This window comes from Furipterus horrens, unplaced genomic scaffold, assembly GCF_987537825.1.
Source record: "Furipterus horrens unplaced genomic scaffold, mFurHor1.1.pri manual_scaffold_13, whole genome shotgun sequence".
NCBI lineage: Eukaryota > Metazoa > Chordata > Mammalia > Chiroptera > Furipteridae > Furipterus > Furipterus horrens.
Genome location: NW_028327183.1, coordinates 21,250,484 through 21,265,917, shown reverse-complemented (window position 1 = coordinate 21,265,917; position 15,434 = coordinate 21,250,484). Strand labels below are relative to the sequence as shown.

General features: G+C 39.1%; 1 protein-coding gene across 1 annotated transcript in view; it reads right to left on the bottom strand.

Annotated features, from left to right (window-relative positions):
- CNTNAP4 (contactin associated protein family member 4) overlaps window positions 1-15,434 on the bottom strand; it is a 236,289-nt gene that overhangs the window by 36,293 nt on the left and 184,562 nt on the right. The window lies entirely within an intron of this gene.

The window sequence follows — 15,434 nt, the reverse complement described above, 5'->3', positions numbered from 1 at the left end:
CTGAATGAGCTCAGCGGAAACTTCAAAGAACTCCAGAAAAACTACAAGGAACTCACAGAAAATTACGTGAGCATGAAAAAGGACATAGAAGCTATCAATAAGAGCCAGGAGGAAATGAAAAATACGATCTCTGAATTGAAGAACACAGTAGAAGGAATTAAAAGCAGGCTAGAGGAAGCAGAAGATCGGATCAGCGAGCTGGAGGACAACCTACACAAAAACTCCCAGACAATGCAACAAAATGAAAAAAGACTGAACAAGACTGAAGAGGTTCTAAGACAGCTGCAGGACAACATGAAACGTAATAATATCCGTATCATAGGAATTCCAGAAGGAGAAGAAGAAGAGCAAGGGATAGAAAACCTCTTTGAAAAACTAATGACAGAAAACTTTCCTAACATGACGAGAGAAAGAGTCACGCAAGTCCAGGAAGCACAGAGGGTCCCAATGAAGATGAACCCCAACAGGCCCACTTCAAGACACATCATAATTAAAATGCCAACATTCAAAGACAAAGAGAGAATCCTAAAAGCAGCAAGAGAGAAACAACTAATAACATACAAGGGAGCTCCAATAAGGCTATCATCAGATTTCTCAGCAGAAACACTACAAGCCAGAAGGGAATGGCAAAAAATATTCCAAGCAATGAAAAACAAAGGCCTACAACCAAGAATACTCTACCCAGCAAGGCTTTCATTCAAAATGGAAGGTGAAATAAGGAGTTTCCAAGACAAAAGAAGGCTAAAAGAATACATCTCCACCAAACCAGCATTGCAAGAGATGCTAAAGGGTCTGCTTTAAGAAGATGAAGAAACAGAGAGACAGAGAGGAACACGAGTACAAAGGGGGAAAATGACAATGAATAAGTACTGAAAGAGAGAAGGAACTTCTACCATTTGCAACAACATGATTGGAACTAGAGAGAATTATGCTTAGCGAAATAAGCCAGGCAACAAAAGAAAATTACCTTATGCTGTCACCTGTTACAGGAAACTAATGAACAACACAAACAAATGAGCAAAATTGAACCAGAGGTATGTAAACAAGGAATAAACTAACAGTAACAAAGGGGGAGATGGGAGGGAGAGAAGGGGTAAGAAGGGGAAGGGTCTAGTCAAAGAACATGTATGAATGACCCATGGACATGGACAACTGGGTGGGGACTGACTGTGGGGGGGGGCAGGGTGCAGGGAAGCAAGAGGGGGAAAAAAAGTGAGACAACTGTAGTGGAAAAACAAACAAACAGAAAATTTTTTAGTGGGGGGGGAATAAAAATATAAAGAATAGAAATGCAAGTTCAGTGAATATTAGAAGGACAAGGATTTTCCTTCCGATAAGACAGTCCTACAGATTTAGAGACTTGTATGTGGGTTATGTTACATAAATTAACATGTGTTTTCTGTTTTCAAAGGGCATAAGCCTACGATCTCACTACCTGAGTGATTGTCTGTACGCATAGGCCTCACTTAATCCTGTCTGCATTGCTGCCTCCTGAGACTCAATGGTTTGGCTGAACTAAGTGGCTGGGTTGGTGAAGAACGGGGTGGTCTGTGGGCTTCACTTTAAAACTGGTTTCTCTTTTCTATCCTAATGGCTTGGACAGAAAAAGCCCAGAGGCCTGAGATGGGGGAAACCTAAAATATTTCCCTCAGTCCAAAATAAGTATAATGGGCAAAAGGGTTTTGGACAGGTGAGATGTACCTGGCACACCTTCCTCCAAAGAAGCCCTTCTTTTCCCTAATGTGGGACATTGAAAAATTAATACCTGTCTTTTGTCATCTAGTGGTTACGGATTAAATGATGTCCTTTAACCCTGTTGCCCCCAGAATACAACAAGGATGCCAGCCTGTCAAACCAAGCATGCCGTTGTCCAGAGACAGCCAACCAACCTGGAGTCTGCACGATCCTTCCCCTTGTGGGAAGGCCACCCTCCCCTCCACATCCCCACTCTTATTAGGGATTTCTTGACCCACGGGTAGGTAGGACGACGACCATGTCCAGCTTGAAGCAGCTAGAGGAGCTCGAGACCTTCATCCATTGTCCTTTATAAGATTGTAAAGGGTCTTAAGTCTGAGAGGGAGGAATTGTTATTTTTTATTGTTAAAATATTTAACTAATTAATTAATTAATTTTAAAAAAAGAAGAAGAAGAATATATGAAAGGGTGAGGTGGGAGAGCTTGTATGTACGACCCATGGGCATGGACTTGGAGAGGGGATTGTTGGGGAAGGGGGGTGCTGGGCGGAGGGGAGCAAAGGGGAAAAAAAAATTGGAACTATTGTAACAATATAATCAATAAAATATACTTAAAAAAAAAATTATCTTTTACTTTGTTTCTCATAGTGAATTAGATAAAAAGTACAAAAGCGTTCTCAAAAAGTTTTAAAATGTTCAAAATAAAAAGAACGTGTAAAAGGTTGGGGTATAAATTAAGAGAGCTGAAATAAAAATGTGGACTATGTATGTCTTATCTTAACTTTCCAAATCATTTTTTGTTATATCTACAACTTTCCTTTTGAACAAATATTGTGGGTCTGTGTGGAAAGCATGGAAATATATATATATATTTATACATAAATGCAGCAGCGTAAAGTGACAGGAATGAAATCCACCTGGATGTGGGTGGCTTATGAGACTCATTACCAGAGAAACGAACTATGCACTGCTGCTTATGCCAGCAAACTCCTGACGCTCCAAGTATAAATATCCATCTTGAGTTTTAGGCAGCTGCCTCCTCTACGTGCCCACAATACTGGATAAATTTCTATCTAAATCAGCTTCCTGGAAGAAGGACTACAGCAGTCTGACTTACCTACAGTTTCAGTTACCCATGATCAATGGTGGCCCGAAAATATTATATGGAAAATTCCGTAACTAAACAATTCTGAAGTTTTAAACTGTGCCATTTTGCGTAGTGTGATAAAATCCCGCACCATCCCGCTCTGCCCCCCCCGATGTGACTTGTTCCTTTGTCCAGCACAGCCACTCTGTGTGTGCCAGCCATCCCTAGTCGCTCAGCTGTATCAGTTATCAGAGAGAGAAAAATAGACTACATTCCAAAGACTGTTATTACAGTGTATCATTATAATTATTCTGTTAATATTGTTGTTAATCTATTATTGTGCCGAATTTATAAATTAAGCTTTATCATAGGTATGTGTGTATAGGAAAATACATAGTATATATACGGTTTGGTACTGTTGTGGTTTCTGGCACCCACTGGGGGGTCTTTGAACATATCTCCCAAATGTAAGTGGGGGGACCACCATATCGATCCTCTCAAGTTAGAAAAAAGTAACTGCAGGAAAACATAGTTATTATGTTTGCAAAGAACAGATACCTAACTAGAGTTAAAAATCACAAATTTGACTCAGCTTCTATTTGTTCCTTCAATTTTATTTTCTGTAAGTTCTGAACTGAATAGCAGTGCCCATATCCAGTCATGCATTGCTTAATGATGGGGGTACAATCCGGGAAAGGCATCGGTAGGCAGTTCTGTCCTTGTGGAAACATCACTTAAACCAATCTAGGTGCTGCGGCCTATGGTACAGGCTATTGCTCTTAGGCTACACACCTGTACAGCATGTTACTGTAGTAAATACTGCAAGCAACTGTAACATATGGTAAGCACTTGTGTATCTAAACATATATAAACATAGTAAAAGAACAGTAAAAATCAGCGTAAAAGATAAAAGTGGCACACCCGCCTAGGGCACTTCCATAAATGGGACTTGCAGGACTGGAAGTTGCCCTGGGTGAGTCAGCGAGTGAGCGGGGAGGGAACGTGAAGGCCGAGGATGTGACTGTGCACTGCTGGGGGCTTTATAAACACTGTCCCACAAGCCCTCCCCCTGCTTCCACTGGACACAGTCAGAACATCGGGGCTGCCCCTGCTGCCATGAACAGGACTGGAACCTGGCTGGGTCAGGCCCAGGTCACCGTCACACAGACTGTGAGGAGGGAGTGAAAGGTGGCCTGAGGGTGAGTAGGAATAAGAAATCAAGATGGAGAGATAAAGGACCAAAGGAGATTGTCATGGCAACACGGTTTTGGCTACTGCACGTTGGATGAGGAACAGTGTCTACCAGGGGAAAGGGGGGTGGATGGGGGCAGTAAAGGATAGAGGGGGTCAAATATATGGTGACAGAAGATTTCACTCTGGGTGGTGGGAACACAATGCAACACACAGCTGATGTGTCACAGAGGATGAATAGTACACTTGAACTTATATAATCTTATTAACCATTGTCACCCCAACAAATTTAATTAAAAAGAAAAAAAAGAGGGCCATTTAATGTGGAGAGAGTACAGAACTGAGGACTCACTATTTTGAGGTTGGAAATTTGTTTTGGGCTCCACTGACCCTGTCAGGCACAAAGGGCTTTCTCTGGCATTGAATTGATGGAAGAAATAGAACTTGCTACGCTTTACATCATTACAACCTGAGGACATTTCCGAAGCACAGAAACAGGCAGGCTCCACACCACCACAGAAAGCTCTCACTCAGGTGGCAGTGGCACTTAATTCTTGTCAGGGCAGCTCCTGTGGACCTGTGTCCTTGTACAGGGTCTTGGGTCCTCAACAAAGAGTTTACAGCCATGCACTCTGAAGACCTTCACGCCAGACCTGGGAGGGCTGTAGCGCCCTGTGAACAGGTAGCGCTAGGGGACAGGCTCCTCTGTGCTGAAACGGGTCAGGGGCTGACAGGGTGGATGTAATCTGCGCACTCAGAACTGAGGTGCAGTGAGAGAGAGGGAATCTGCTATCAAGTCCCACCGATGATGCTCCTGTCAGAGAAAAAATTCCTCCTGAACCACATATCGTTCCGTTTCTTACAGGAAATTCAGCTCCATTATAATTTTATGGGACCACTGTCATATATGTGATCTATCATTGACATTATGTGGTTTGTGACTGAATTTTTTATGTGGTTTTTTAAATTATTTATTTATTTGTTTGTTTGTTTGTTTTCTTTTTAGAGAGAGGGGAAAGGAGAAATAGAGGGAGAGAAACATCACTGTGTGGTTGCCTCTCACTCGCGCCCCCAACTGGGGACCTGACGTGCAACCTAGTCATGTGCCCTGCCTGGGAATCAAACCAGTGACACTTGGCATGCAGGCCGACACTCAATCCATTGAGTTTATTTTTGTTTTTCTTGTGGACTTGATTCAAAAGTCAATTCTCAGATCACATGTGGACAATTTTAGAGTTGAATTTATTCAACTGATAATATACTTTGAGGGCTTTTTTCCCCCTATAGCCAAATGAAACTGCATATTATTTGAATATGTTGAGCCTAGTCCTTATTTTCATTTTACAGCTATTTCTAATCTTAAAGATTTTGATCTTCAGGAAAAGCTGCAAGAAAATGCAAAATATCATGTGAAAGACAACAACAATTTTGTGTTCTTAGAAGTTCTTACCTGATGTTTTTAGAAATTAAATGCCTTTCTGTTTTACAATGTTATATTATGAAAATTAAAATAAAGCTGTAACTTTAAATTATGTAATATTACTAAGTCTTACTTATTTGGTCTGATTAGAAAGAGAAACACTCAAAATTTCTTAACGGACTAAATTAAATAATACCAGCATAAGACATAATGTTTCATTTCTTTCATTTGTTTCATTTTTATATCACAGCTAACCTAATAAAGCACCCTATAGGAGGCTTCAGGGAGCTGGTGGGAAGAGAGGAACAATTCTTTGAATTGCTGTGATCTTTACAATGAAAACTTTTATAGTAATGAAAACAATTTATTACCTTTGGTAGCTTAAACACTCACACACATAATAGTACCTATTTTATCTAGTTAACAAACCTTATTTTACAGATTCATAATAGGTAAAAAAAGGAGTAAGAATATTTTATTGGAAGAAGAAATTGCTGCTAACTCAAAATAATTATAAAGAAAGCAAAGGCCAATATTTCTAAGATCAAATAATGCTCTGACATCTCAGCTCTTTACAGACTGGTCTAAGAAGCACCCAGAGGATCTTGTCTGCCTCAGAGAAAGGAGTAGCAAGGGGGAGGCAAAGCGGAGTCCAGCAGGCAGGCCCAGCAGGAAGCTGCAGGTTTTTGAAGAGAGGATTTCTTAGCTAAGGTGATTTTAAAATAAAATCCCTAAACTGTACCAGTAAGCAGGTTTGAAAGCAATCATTTACTGTATGAATGCTTGTCAGGAGAGTAAGAACCCTGTGTACTATCCCAACAAAAACAAATCATCATGTATTATTCTAAGAAATTAATGACTAATAATTAATAAAATAATTAATATGTTTTAAATTAAATTCAATATAGGGTACTAGATATTTGAAAAGATGCCTTCATAAATACCATCCTTTATCTTTCCAGAATTAAAAAACAATTGTAATGGATAGCAGGCTCCATACAGTCATTTACCTAGAAGAGGAAGATGTACTAAGTATTTAATTACATACATAAAGTAAAAACAGTTCATTTAGGAAAACTGACAGAGCAGACTGTTAAGATTACAAGTAATCTTTAAAATATTTGTTTCACTAAAGTTTTAGTCATAGTATTAATAGATTATCCTTTTACAAATAACTTATAAAAACGGAAAGGTTAGTGGTTCCCTCTCTGGGAGAGGGGCTACGGATGGCAGGGCAAAGGAGTGCGGATCTTTGGGGGGTAAGGAAATGTTCTAAAATGGATTCTAACAGTTGTACAGTGATGTGAATACACTGAAAGCCATTGAGTAGTTCACTTTAGATGGCTGAATTGTATTGTATGTGAGTTACATCTCAATAAGGCTGTTTGAAATAAAAGAATAATATTTGAAAAATATACTGTTTTTTAAGAAAACGTTTTACTTTTCAGATCAAAATGTATATGCTCACCCTAACTTTCTTTTCTTTTTTAAAGCACAAAAAAATGTCAAATAAAAATGTGTACATATTTAATGACTACAACTCAATCAGTTTGGTACCACTAACTTTCTTAAAAGTGAATAAAATAAAATAAAATACAGAAATGGCAAGTCAAGGGATAACTTACTAGTCAAACGAGTCTTTCTGAATGCTGAAGAATCATTTTAAAAGCTGGAATACAGATTTCTTTAACGAAAATTTTAATTTTGAGGTGATTGCACCTTTTCATGCAGTTATAAGAATTAACAAAGGAAGATCCTGTGCTCCCTTCGCTAGTTTTCCCCAACAGCAGTGTCTTGTAAAAAAACTCCAGTACAGAATTGCAACCAGATGCTGGTGCTGATCCAGGGAAGAGGAAGGACACTTGAATCCCCTCAAGTGCCCCTCAGGCTTGCCTTTCACAGCCACACCTCTTCCCTCTGCTCCTTCCCCCTCTTTAACTGGACAACCCCTCAGTTCTCCTCCTCACTCAAGAATGTGCTACAAATAAAAACATACAATAGGTAGCCTTTTGAGACTGCCTTTTATTCTTCCCACTCAAAATTACTCTCCGAAGATTCACCCCGGTAGCTCATTCTTTTCCATGCTGAGTGGATTTCCAGGGCGAGGAGGAACCGTTCACCTAACCACGCTCCTGCTGAAAGACATAGGGGTTGTTTTCAGTCTTCAGCTGTTACACGAAAGCTGCTATGAACATTACGAACATCCAGATCCAGGTTTCTGTGTGAATAGAAGTTTTCAGTTCTCTGGAATAAATGCAGAGAAGCACACTCGTTGGGCCACACGAGAGTGGCATGTTTGTTTGTTTGTTTGCTTGATTTTGTTTATTTACAGAACTGCCCCACTCTTCCAGAGTGGCAGCATCATTTTACATTCCCACCAGCAATGTATGAGGGGTCCAGCTTCTCTACAGCCTGGCCAGAATTCTGTGCTGTCATTGTTTCCATTCTATCTTAAATTTTAGCCCTCTTTACATTTTTAATATGCCCAGTGGTTAATGATTTAGAGTATCTTTTTATATGCTTAACTGCCATCTGTATTCCCTATTTGATAAAATCTCTCTTGATGTCTTTTGCCCACTGTATGCCTGGCTTGCAGATGGCCACCTTCTCACTGTGTCTCCACATGGCCTGTCCCATGTACACAGTGGGGGAGAGGGGAGAGAGAGGGAGAGAGAGTAAGTGCTAGCTCTCTAGTGTCTGTCCCAGTTCTTATAAGAACACAAATCTATTCTAATCAGAATCTAAGTGAGGTCATAAGGGGTTCCCTTATTTAATTTAAATTACTTCCTTGAAGATCCTACAACCTAATAGAGTCACATCGAGGGGTTAGAGCTCTAACATGAATTTGGGGTGGGGGAATGAAGAAACAATTCATAGTCATGTAAAAATATTCATATTTTAATTGAATTGCTTCCCTTTCGCTGTTGACTTTTGAGGGTCCTCTGTCAATTCTCAGCTCTCATTCTACTTTTTTTATAAACAACAATTAACATGGTCAGTTGCTCTCCCCTCCTTGAAATACTTTCTTCACATTCTCAGTTTTCTTTCTTCCTCTTCACCTACTTCATCCTATCAATGCTTGAGTGGTCCAAGGTCCTGTCATTATACTTGTCCATCCACAAGAACTCCCACTGGAACATCTCATGGTTTAAATACGCTGATGACTTAAAATATATATATCTGAAGCCTAGAACTATCAAGCTAATAATTCCACCTCTCTATCTGAATGTCCAATGGTACCCCCACTTTATTATGTTCAAAAATGGCCTCTTTTTATTTCTCTGCAACTCCTTGACCCCAGCAGCCATCTTCTAACTCTCAAAGAATCCCAGTTCTACTAAGGACCTCTGTGCCATTCTTGACTCTTCCTTTTCAAATCCACATCAATCCATCAGCAAATTTTATTGCTTCTTCTGAACTATACTCATATGATCATGGTGGCCCATGGCCCAAGCCATCATAACCTACCAGCTGGGTTGGTGATATGGCCTCATAAACAGTCCCCTTGCTGCAGCCACATCCTGCTCAATCTCATTAAAGCCTAAGTTAGATCGCATCACCCTTCTTCTCAAACTCTCTAATGTTTCCCAATCTCATTCACATTGAAAAGTAAAGAATTTTCAGAAAAGTCCTCCATGATCTGACTACCAGTTTCCATTCTGATGTCTACAATTTTCTTTGCTTGCTCTGCTCCAGACATATTGGCCGTATTGCTGTCCCATGAGCACACCAGTTACAGTCCCATTTCTGTGTGGTTTCCCTCTGTCTAAGGGTACCCTTTTACAGACATATATGTCTTGCTCCCTTATTTCCTTTAGACTTTTACTCATATGCCACCTTCTTAGTGAGCAGTTAATAACCATTCCATTTAAAATTTCCAATCCAACCCCATTCCTGCCTCAACTATGTTGTCCTCACAACACTTACTTGCATGTATCATACCACATATTTTACTCACTTGTTTTTTGTTTATCCTTCAAGAAAACTCAAGCTCCAAGACTGCAGATATTTTTGTCTAGTTTACTTGCTTCCCCCCGTCTCTCTCTCTCTCTCTCACTGTCTCTCCTTGTGAAGAAGGAACACTACAATGTATGGGCTTCATAAATATTTGTTAAATGAAATTATAAGATTTCCTTTGTCAAAGTAGCAATCAGAAAGCTTAGAGTAATTGCTTCCAGTTTGGTAGCATCACATGCATCTCAGTAAATACACACAAATCATTTGGTAAATGAGTAGGAAGAGGAGAGATAGAAAAGAGAGGAACAGAATATGAGGAGGATAGAATTAAAAAGTGGAGAAACTTTAGGAAAATTAAGAAAGCCCAAGGAAAGAAAACAAATTATTTTGAAAAGTGAAAAAATATTCCAGACATCTAGTCAAGATGGAGGTGTAGGTAGACATGCTTTGCCTCCTCACTTAACCATAAAAAGATTAAACCAGATCTCAAAAACAAATAACTAGAACTGTCAGAAAATCAAGCTATATGGAAGTATGACAAGCAAGGATATAAAGAGGCCACATTCGTCCAGACAGGTAGGAGGGGTGGAGTGGCAGAGACAGGGTGGAGAGGCCATGTGGCTCAGACAGGTGGCAGTGGTGGCATGGATGTTCCCACATTCATGTGTGGTGGATAAATATTGAGAGGGATACCCTGGGAGCAAGTGTTCCCAGCCACAGGCCCATCAAACCCAGGAGAGCTTGCAAAATTATATTATATGACTATTCAATAAAATGGAATTGATCTTTACTCTATTTCATGGCATATGTGTAGTCTGCCAAATGGAACAGAACTGTCAAACAGAAGAGAAATTAAACAAATCACTAGTCAGTATCTTTTTTCCTGTCTAAGAGAATAACTTCTGCAAAGTTATTTATTGCCTACATGCACCTTTGATTATTTAATGCATTCTGGGAAGCTGTGATTTCTCAAACAGCTGAATGAGTCAATGCAGACAAAACGAAGAAAATAATTTCAACAAGAATTTCTTAAAACAATCAACGAACAATCTTCTCTAATTATGTAGGTTTAGGGGATGCCCTGATCAGATATAAAATTTCAACACAATAAATTAACTGAGAAGAAATACAGTTAATAAAATAGGTTGAAAAATTCAAATGCCAAAGAAATAAAATATAGTACCTTGAGATTAATGAGCTAAGAGCGGAAATGTAGATCATGCCTGCAACAACTCTTTCCAACAGCTTATAAAATGTATGTATATATTTTAGCACATCATGTCCTATTTCAGGATGAATTAATACCAATGCACAACACTCATATGCATCCTTGTTAAGTTACTGACCTTTAAGTTTAATTATTACTAAAGTTATTCAGTGAAAAAGAGCAAGTAACCCACAAGGTGGAAAAATCAGTTCAGCCCAGAACTTTCCACAGCAACATTCTATACAAGAAGATAAAATGCACTGTCCACAGATTTCTGAGAGGAAGAAAATGAATCCAGCCTCACTTTTTTTAAGTGTTAAAACAATAGGCAGACATTCTCAAATGTGAAAGAACTCTGAGAGTAAAGCACACACAAGCCCTTTTGGTGAAAAATAAAGCCTCCTTCATAATGAAACGCAGTCAACCAAAGGATATCTAGAAAAGCAGTGGAAGACAAGATGACTACATCTCGCAGTGCAGAGAGAAGAGACAGTATGTACAGACTGGTGGAAGTCACAAAGCGTGACCCAAAACTGTTACACCAGTTTCTAAAGTGACTAAACGGAGTATTGCCTCCTAATGCAGAAATTCCACCCCTAGATACATATGCGAGAGAAGTAAAGACACATGTTCACAAACAAACTTACACACAGATGTTGAAAATATCAACTACCTGACAATGCAAACCAAGAAGAAATAAATGAAAATAAAAATAATTCAAGAATAGAGAGGGTCTGGTGAAAAGACTAGTGGTTAGTGTTAAAAAGTTAACAACTATACAAATAATAGCAAAACTAGCAAGAATTGGAATGTGGGGAACAAAAAGAAGAGGAGAGGGCAAATGAGTGCTAATTTTCCCAGTTTACAGAATAGATCAACACTGTCTAAAATTTAAAAATTAGTTTACTATCAAACTTGGTGACTTTATAACCTTTTAAATATTTCATAATTTTTAAAGGTTTGAGGGATCATTCAAGTTGAATATATATTTATCAGATATATAAATATATAAAGCAATTCTTTTAGCTTTATGTAAGTTTCTTCTTTCTTCCTCAATTTCAATACAGTTTTATAAATTTATTTTAAATCTCTTTTTTTTTTCTCTCTAGGGCAGTGGTTCTGAACCTGGAGCAATTCTGCACCCCCAGAGTCATCTGGAAATTGGAGAAGACATACTTGCTTGTCACAATGAGCAGAATGGTGCTATCGGCATCAAGCGGGTAGAGGCCAGGACTATTGATAAATGCCCTCTAATGTACAGGACAACCCCCAACCCCAACAAGGAATTATCCAGCCCTGATGTCAAGGCAGGGACACCCTGCGCTAGAGCTATCTACCAATGTCTGCAATAATTCTCATTGGTATTAAGCAGTGTTCCTGAGTTGTATGACTCGGTGATTATCATGCTCTTTTCTTTCAGATTCTGTATGTCTTAAATTTTTATAATATTTATAATATCAATTAAATCATTAATGTTTAACATTTAAAACAATGAATAAAGCACATGTATATAAAATTGTCAGGAAAGAATATTATTGTAGTCCTGAAAATTATTAGGATCTTAGTCTCGAAATAAGAGACATTTTTTGAAAGTGTTAGAAAGAACTCCTTTGTCCCCTCACATTTGTTAAATTTCTTAAATGTAAGTGATTACTAATTCAAGTCTTTTCTAAATAACAAAGCAAAATAGGCCACAAAACATATTTTTCTCCAAGAAAAAAAGTATTTCTGATTTATAAAGGCGCTATATTATTTTAAAAAAGCAAAAAGTACTAACTTTAACTAAAATTCTGTGCTTATTTGAAAGCACTTTCACCCCCACAAGTTCAAGGGTACTGATGAGAAATGGCTCAGCTAGAACTAGCTGCTGTTTGTATGTGATTTTTTAATCAGAGTAAGTCTTGCGATATAACCAATTCTTTCATTGAAAGTATATGTTTGCATATCATTTAATTGCTTATACAATCAAAATCTTATTTCTGTCTCTCACAAATAATTCACAAACTATAGATTTCTTGAGCTGTATGTGATAGATCATTCTCCTTCTTTAATAAACTGCTATTTATTGATTAACCTTCATGTAACAGGTAATGTACTAGGTACCAGAAACTCAAAATAAATGAACAATGGACTTGCTCTTGAGAGGCTCGAAAATAATGAAAAGCCAGTATGAGAAATATGGTCAACCTTCTTTGAAAGTGTGGGATTGAGTGTTGTAGAGACCCCTAGAGGGCTTCATGGAAGAAGGGTTGCAATCTGAGTGGCCGTCTTCAGCAGGAGGACTGGGGGGCTTTCGCAGATGAAGGAAAGCAAGTGAAGAGAAATTAAGCCAAATGCTACCAGTGGTCCATGAGTTTGCTCTGCACTGTGGGACCTGCTGAGGCATGGGACAATCCCTGTAGATGTCTTCCTGATGGATGTTCAAAAACACTTAACCCTTCTTAGCATTTGGGGAGAGTACTGAAGATACTCCAACTACAGCTGGCATTCTGTCCAGGTCGTTTTTAGGCATGCTGAAACTGAGGAATAGCTGGGTACCTCAAAAATGAAGATGTCCCCACTGCTCCTGGGAAAGTGAGTAAAAAGTACAGAAGCCCTCCTAGTTATAACCTATAATTTATACATTAAATTATTTATAAGTTATTTCCATATTCATAAGCAGATTAATTCATTAAGGACAATATGTACTAAGTTTTATGTCAGCAGCATGACTTTAAAGGCAGCTTTATCGTTCACATCTGTTGTACTTTAGGCAAAACACTGAATGATATTAACAATGACTTCTGACAGCAAACAATAATGGCAGCAGTAACATGGAAATTCAGAACCACCTACATTTTTCTTTTAATGAGAGGACTTGGAAAAGAACAATATTGATCAATTAGGGTAAGCTCATGTTCTGGTACTAATAAGTCTCATACTCATTTTTGTTTGCTTGTCCTGCCTTCTCAAAGCTTCTGTCTTATTTCCTAGAAGAAGAGGCTTGATACAAAATTTTCAACATCTCTAGTTGGTGTGATAAAACCAAAACAGCATTCTTTTCCAATCTAAAATTTCCTCATTTCAATGACATGTCCTAGCATTCCCCTTGTCCTGGAGAAGAGCACTAGCAGCTTTACTGAATCAGAAAGCGGGAGACTATCCGCAGACCCTTTCCGCCTCAGCTTCCCTCCAAACCACGGGTGTATCTCTCTCATTTAGCCCCCTTTAAGCCCCAAGCCAACCATTGCTTAGTTCAAGCCCTCATCATATTTCGTTGTCTTACATCAAAGGTTATTTTGCCCTGTCCAGTGTGGCTCAGTTGGTTGGGCATCATCTCATAAACCGAAAGCTGCAGGTTCAATTCCCAGTCAGGCCACATGCCTAGGTTGTGGGTTCTGTCCCCAGTAGGGCAGCCGACTAGAGGCAACCAATCACTGTTTTTCTCCCTCTCTTTCTCCCTCACTTCCTCCTCTCTAAAATCAATAAGTGTGTCCTTGGGTGAGGATTTAAAAAAAAAAAGGTTATTTTGTTGATCTTTAGGTTGATAACTGGCCTTCATGCTTTCATTTGGATCATGAAAATTAAGCTATTTCTCCCCCTTAAATTATTCAATGATGGGGGAGAGAAATGGGGCAAAAATGGGACAACTGTAATTGAAAAACCAAAAAATAAAAATAAATAAATAAATAATTCGATGTTCCGGTCCTAATGTCTTGTGAGTAACGTCCACAGACCCTCCTCTGCTTATGAGGCGCACAGTGCACAGTCCCAGCTCTAGCAGCCCCAAAGATCTACAGTCTGCCTTCTTGGGAAGAAAAACAAATGCACCTAGAGCATTTCATCTTCAGGGGGGATACTTCCCATACAGAATAAAGGGGGCATCTGTTTTTCCGCAGCCATTGCTCTTCTTACTGAGAAAAGTAGAGCCCTTTATAAAGAAACAGTCCTATGACCTCATGTGAGGATGAGTCTCAACGCTAAAACAGATGTAGGAGACAAGAAGGCCAAGGAAAGCTCTCAACTACTGTTTTATTAATGTCAGAGGCTAATGAGCAGGTCTCCAAATACTGCAACTATTTGTAAATTCTTATTCCTAATGTTGTTATCCTCGCGCTGTATCTCCATAGTCACAAACACTTAATGCTCTAGTTTCCCAAGCTCAGCACTACTGACATTCTGGACGAGATAATTTTGTTGCCGAGGGCTTCCCTGTGCCCTCTGAGATATTTAGCAGCATTTCTGGCCTCTTCCTCCAGATGTCATAGTATTCAACCCCCCCTACAACGACAACAGCCCAAAATGTCTCCAGATATCGCCAGTGTCCACTGAGGGGGGTAATCACCTTGGATGGAGAATCACCACGTGCTTAAGTTCATGGCAGGAAGTTTTCTAGAAAGAACCCCTAAGGGATTGAGTTGGTGTCAACCTCAGTCAAAGCAGACCAATTCCCCAGGGACTGTGGCCAATGAAAATAAGGAGGATGGAGGAATCCGGCCTGGGCTCCCAAAGGGTTAAGATCAGAGCCAGTGATAAAAAGTGCATGTGACATATAAAACAATTTCTCTAGAGTCACACGAAGTTCTTGCTCTGCTCTGGATGCACCTGAGTTTACAGCCTCATCTCTTGGCACATATTTTTCCTCTCTATGAAATATTCTATGTCATCTTCATGTGATTATGTAAGGCCTACCAGCAGAATAGGAAGCTTAGATGATAAAGATTAGGGATGGTAGGTACAAAGGCAGACAGTTTTCTTTTTTTTTTTTACAACGTATGTATAAATGTTTATAGCTCAGTATCATCTTTGCTTTTTAACTAAGCAACTTTGGCTATGTATCCCCATAAATCCACTGAATTTTCAGAGCATCTCTTCCTCTGTTGAGCCCCAGAATTAAAT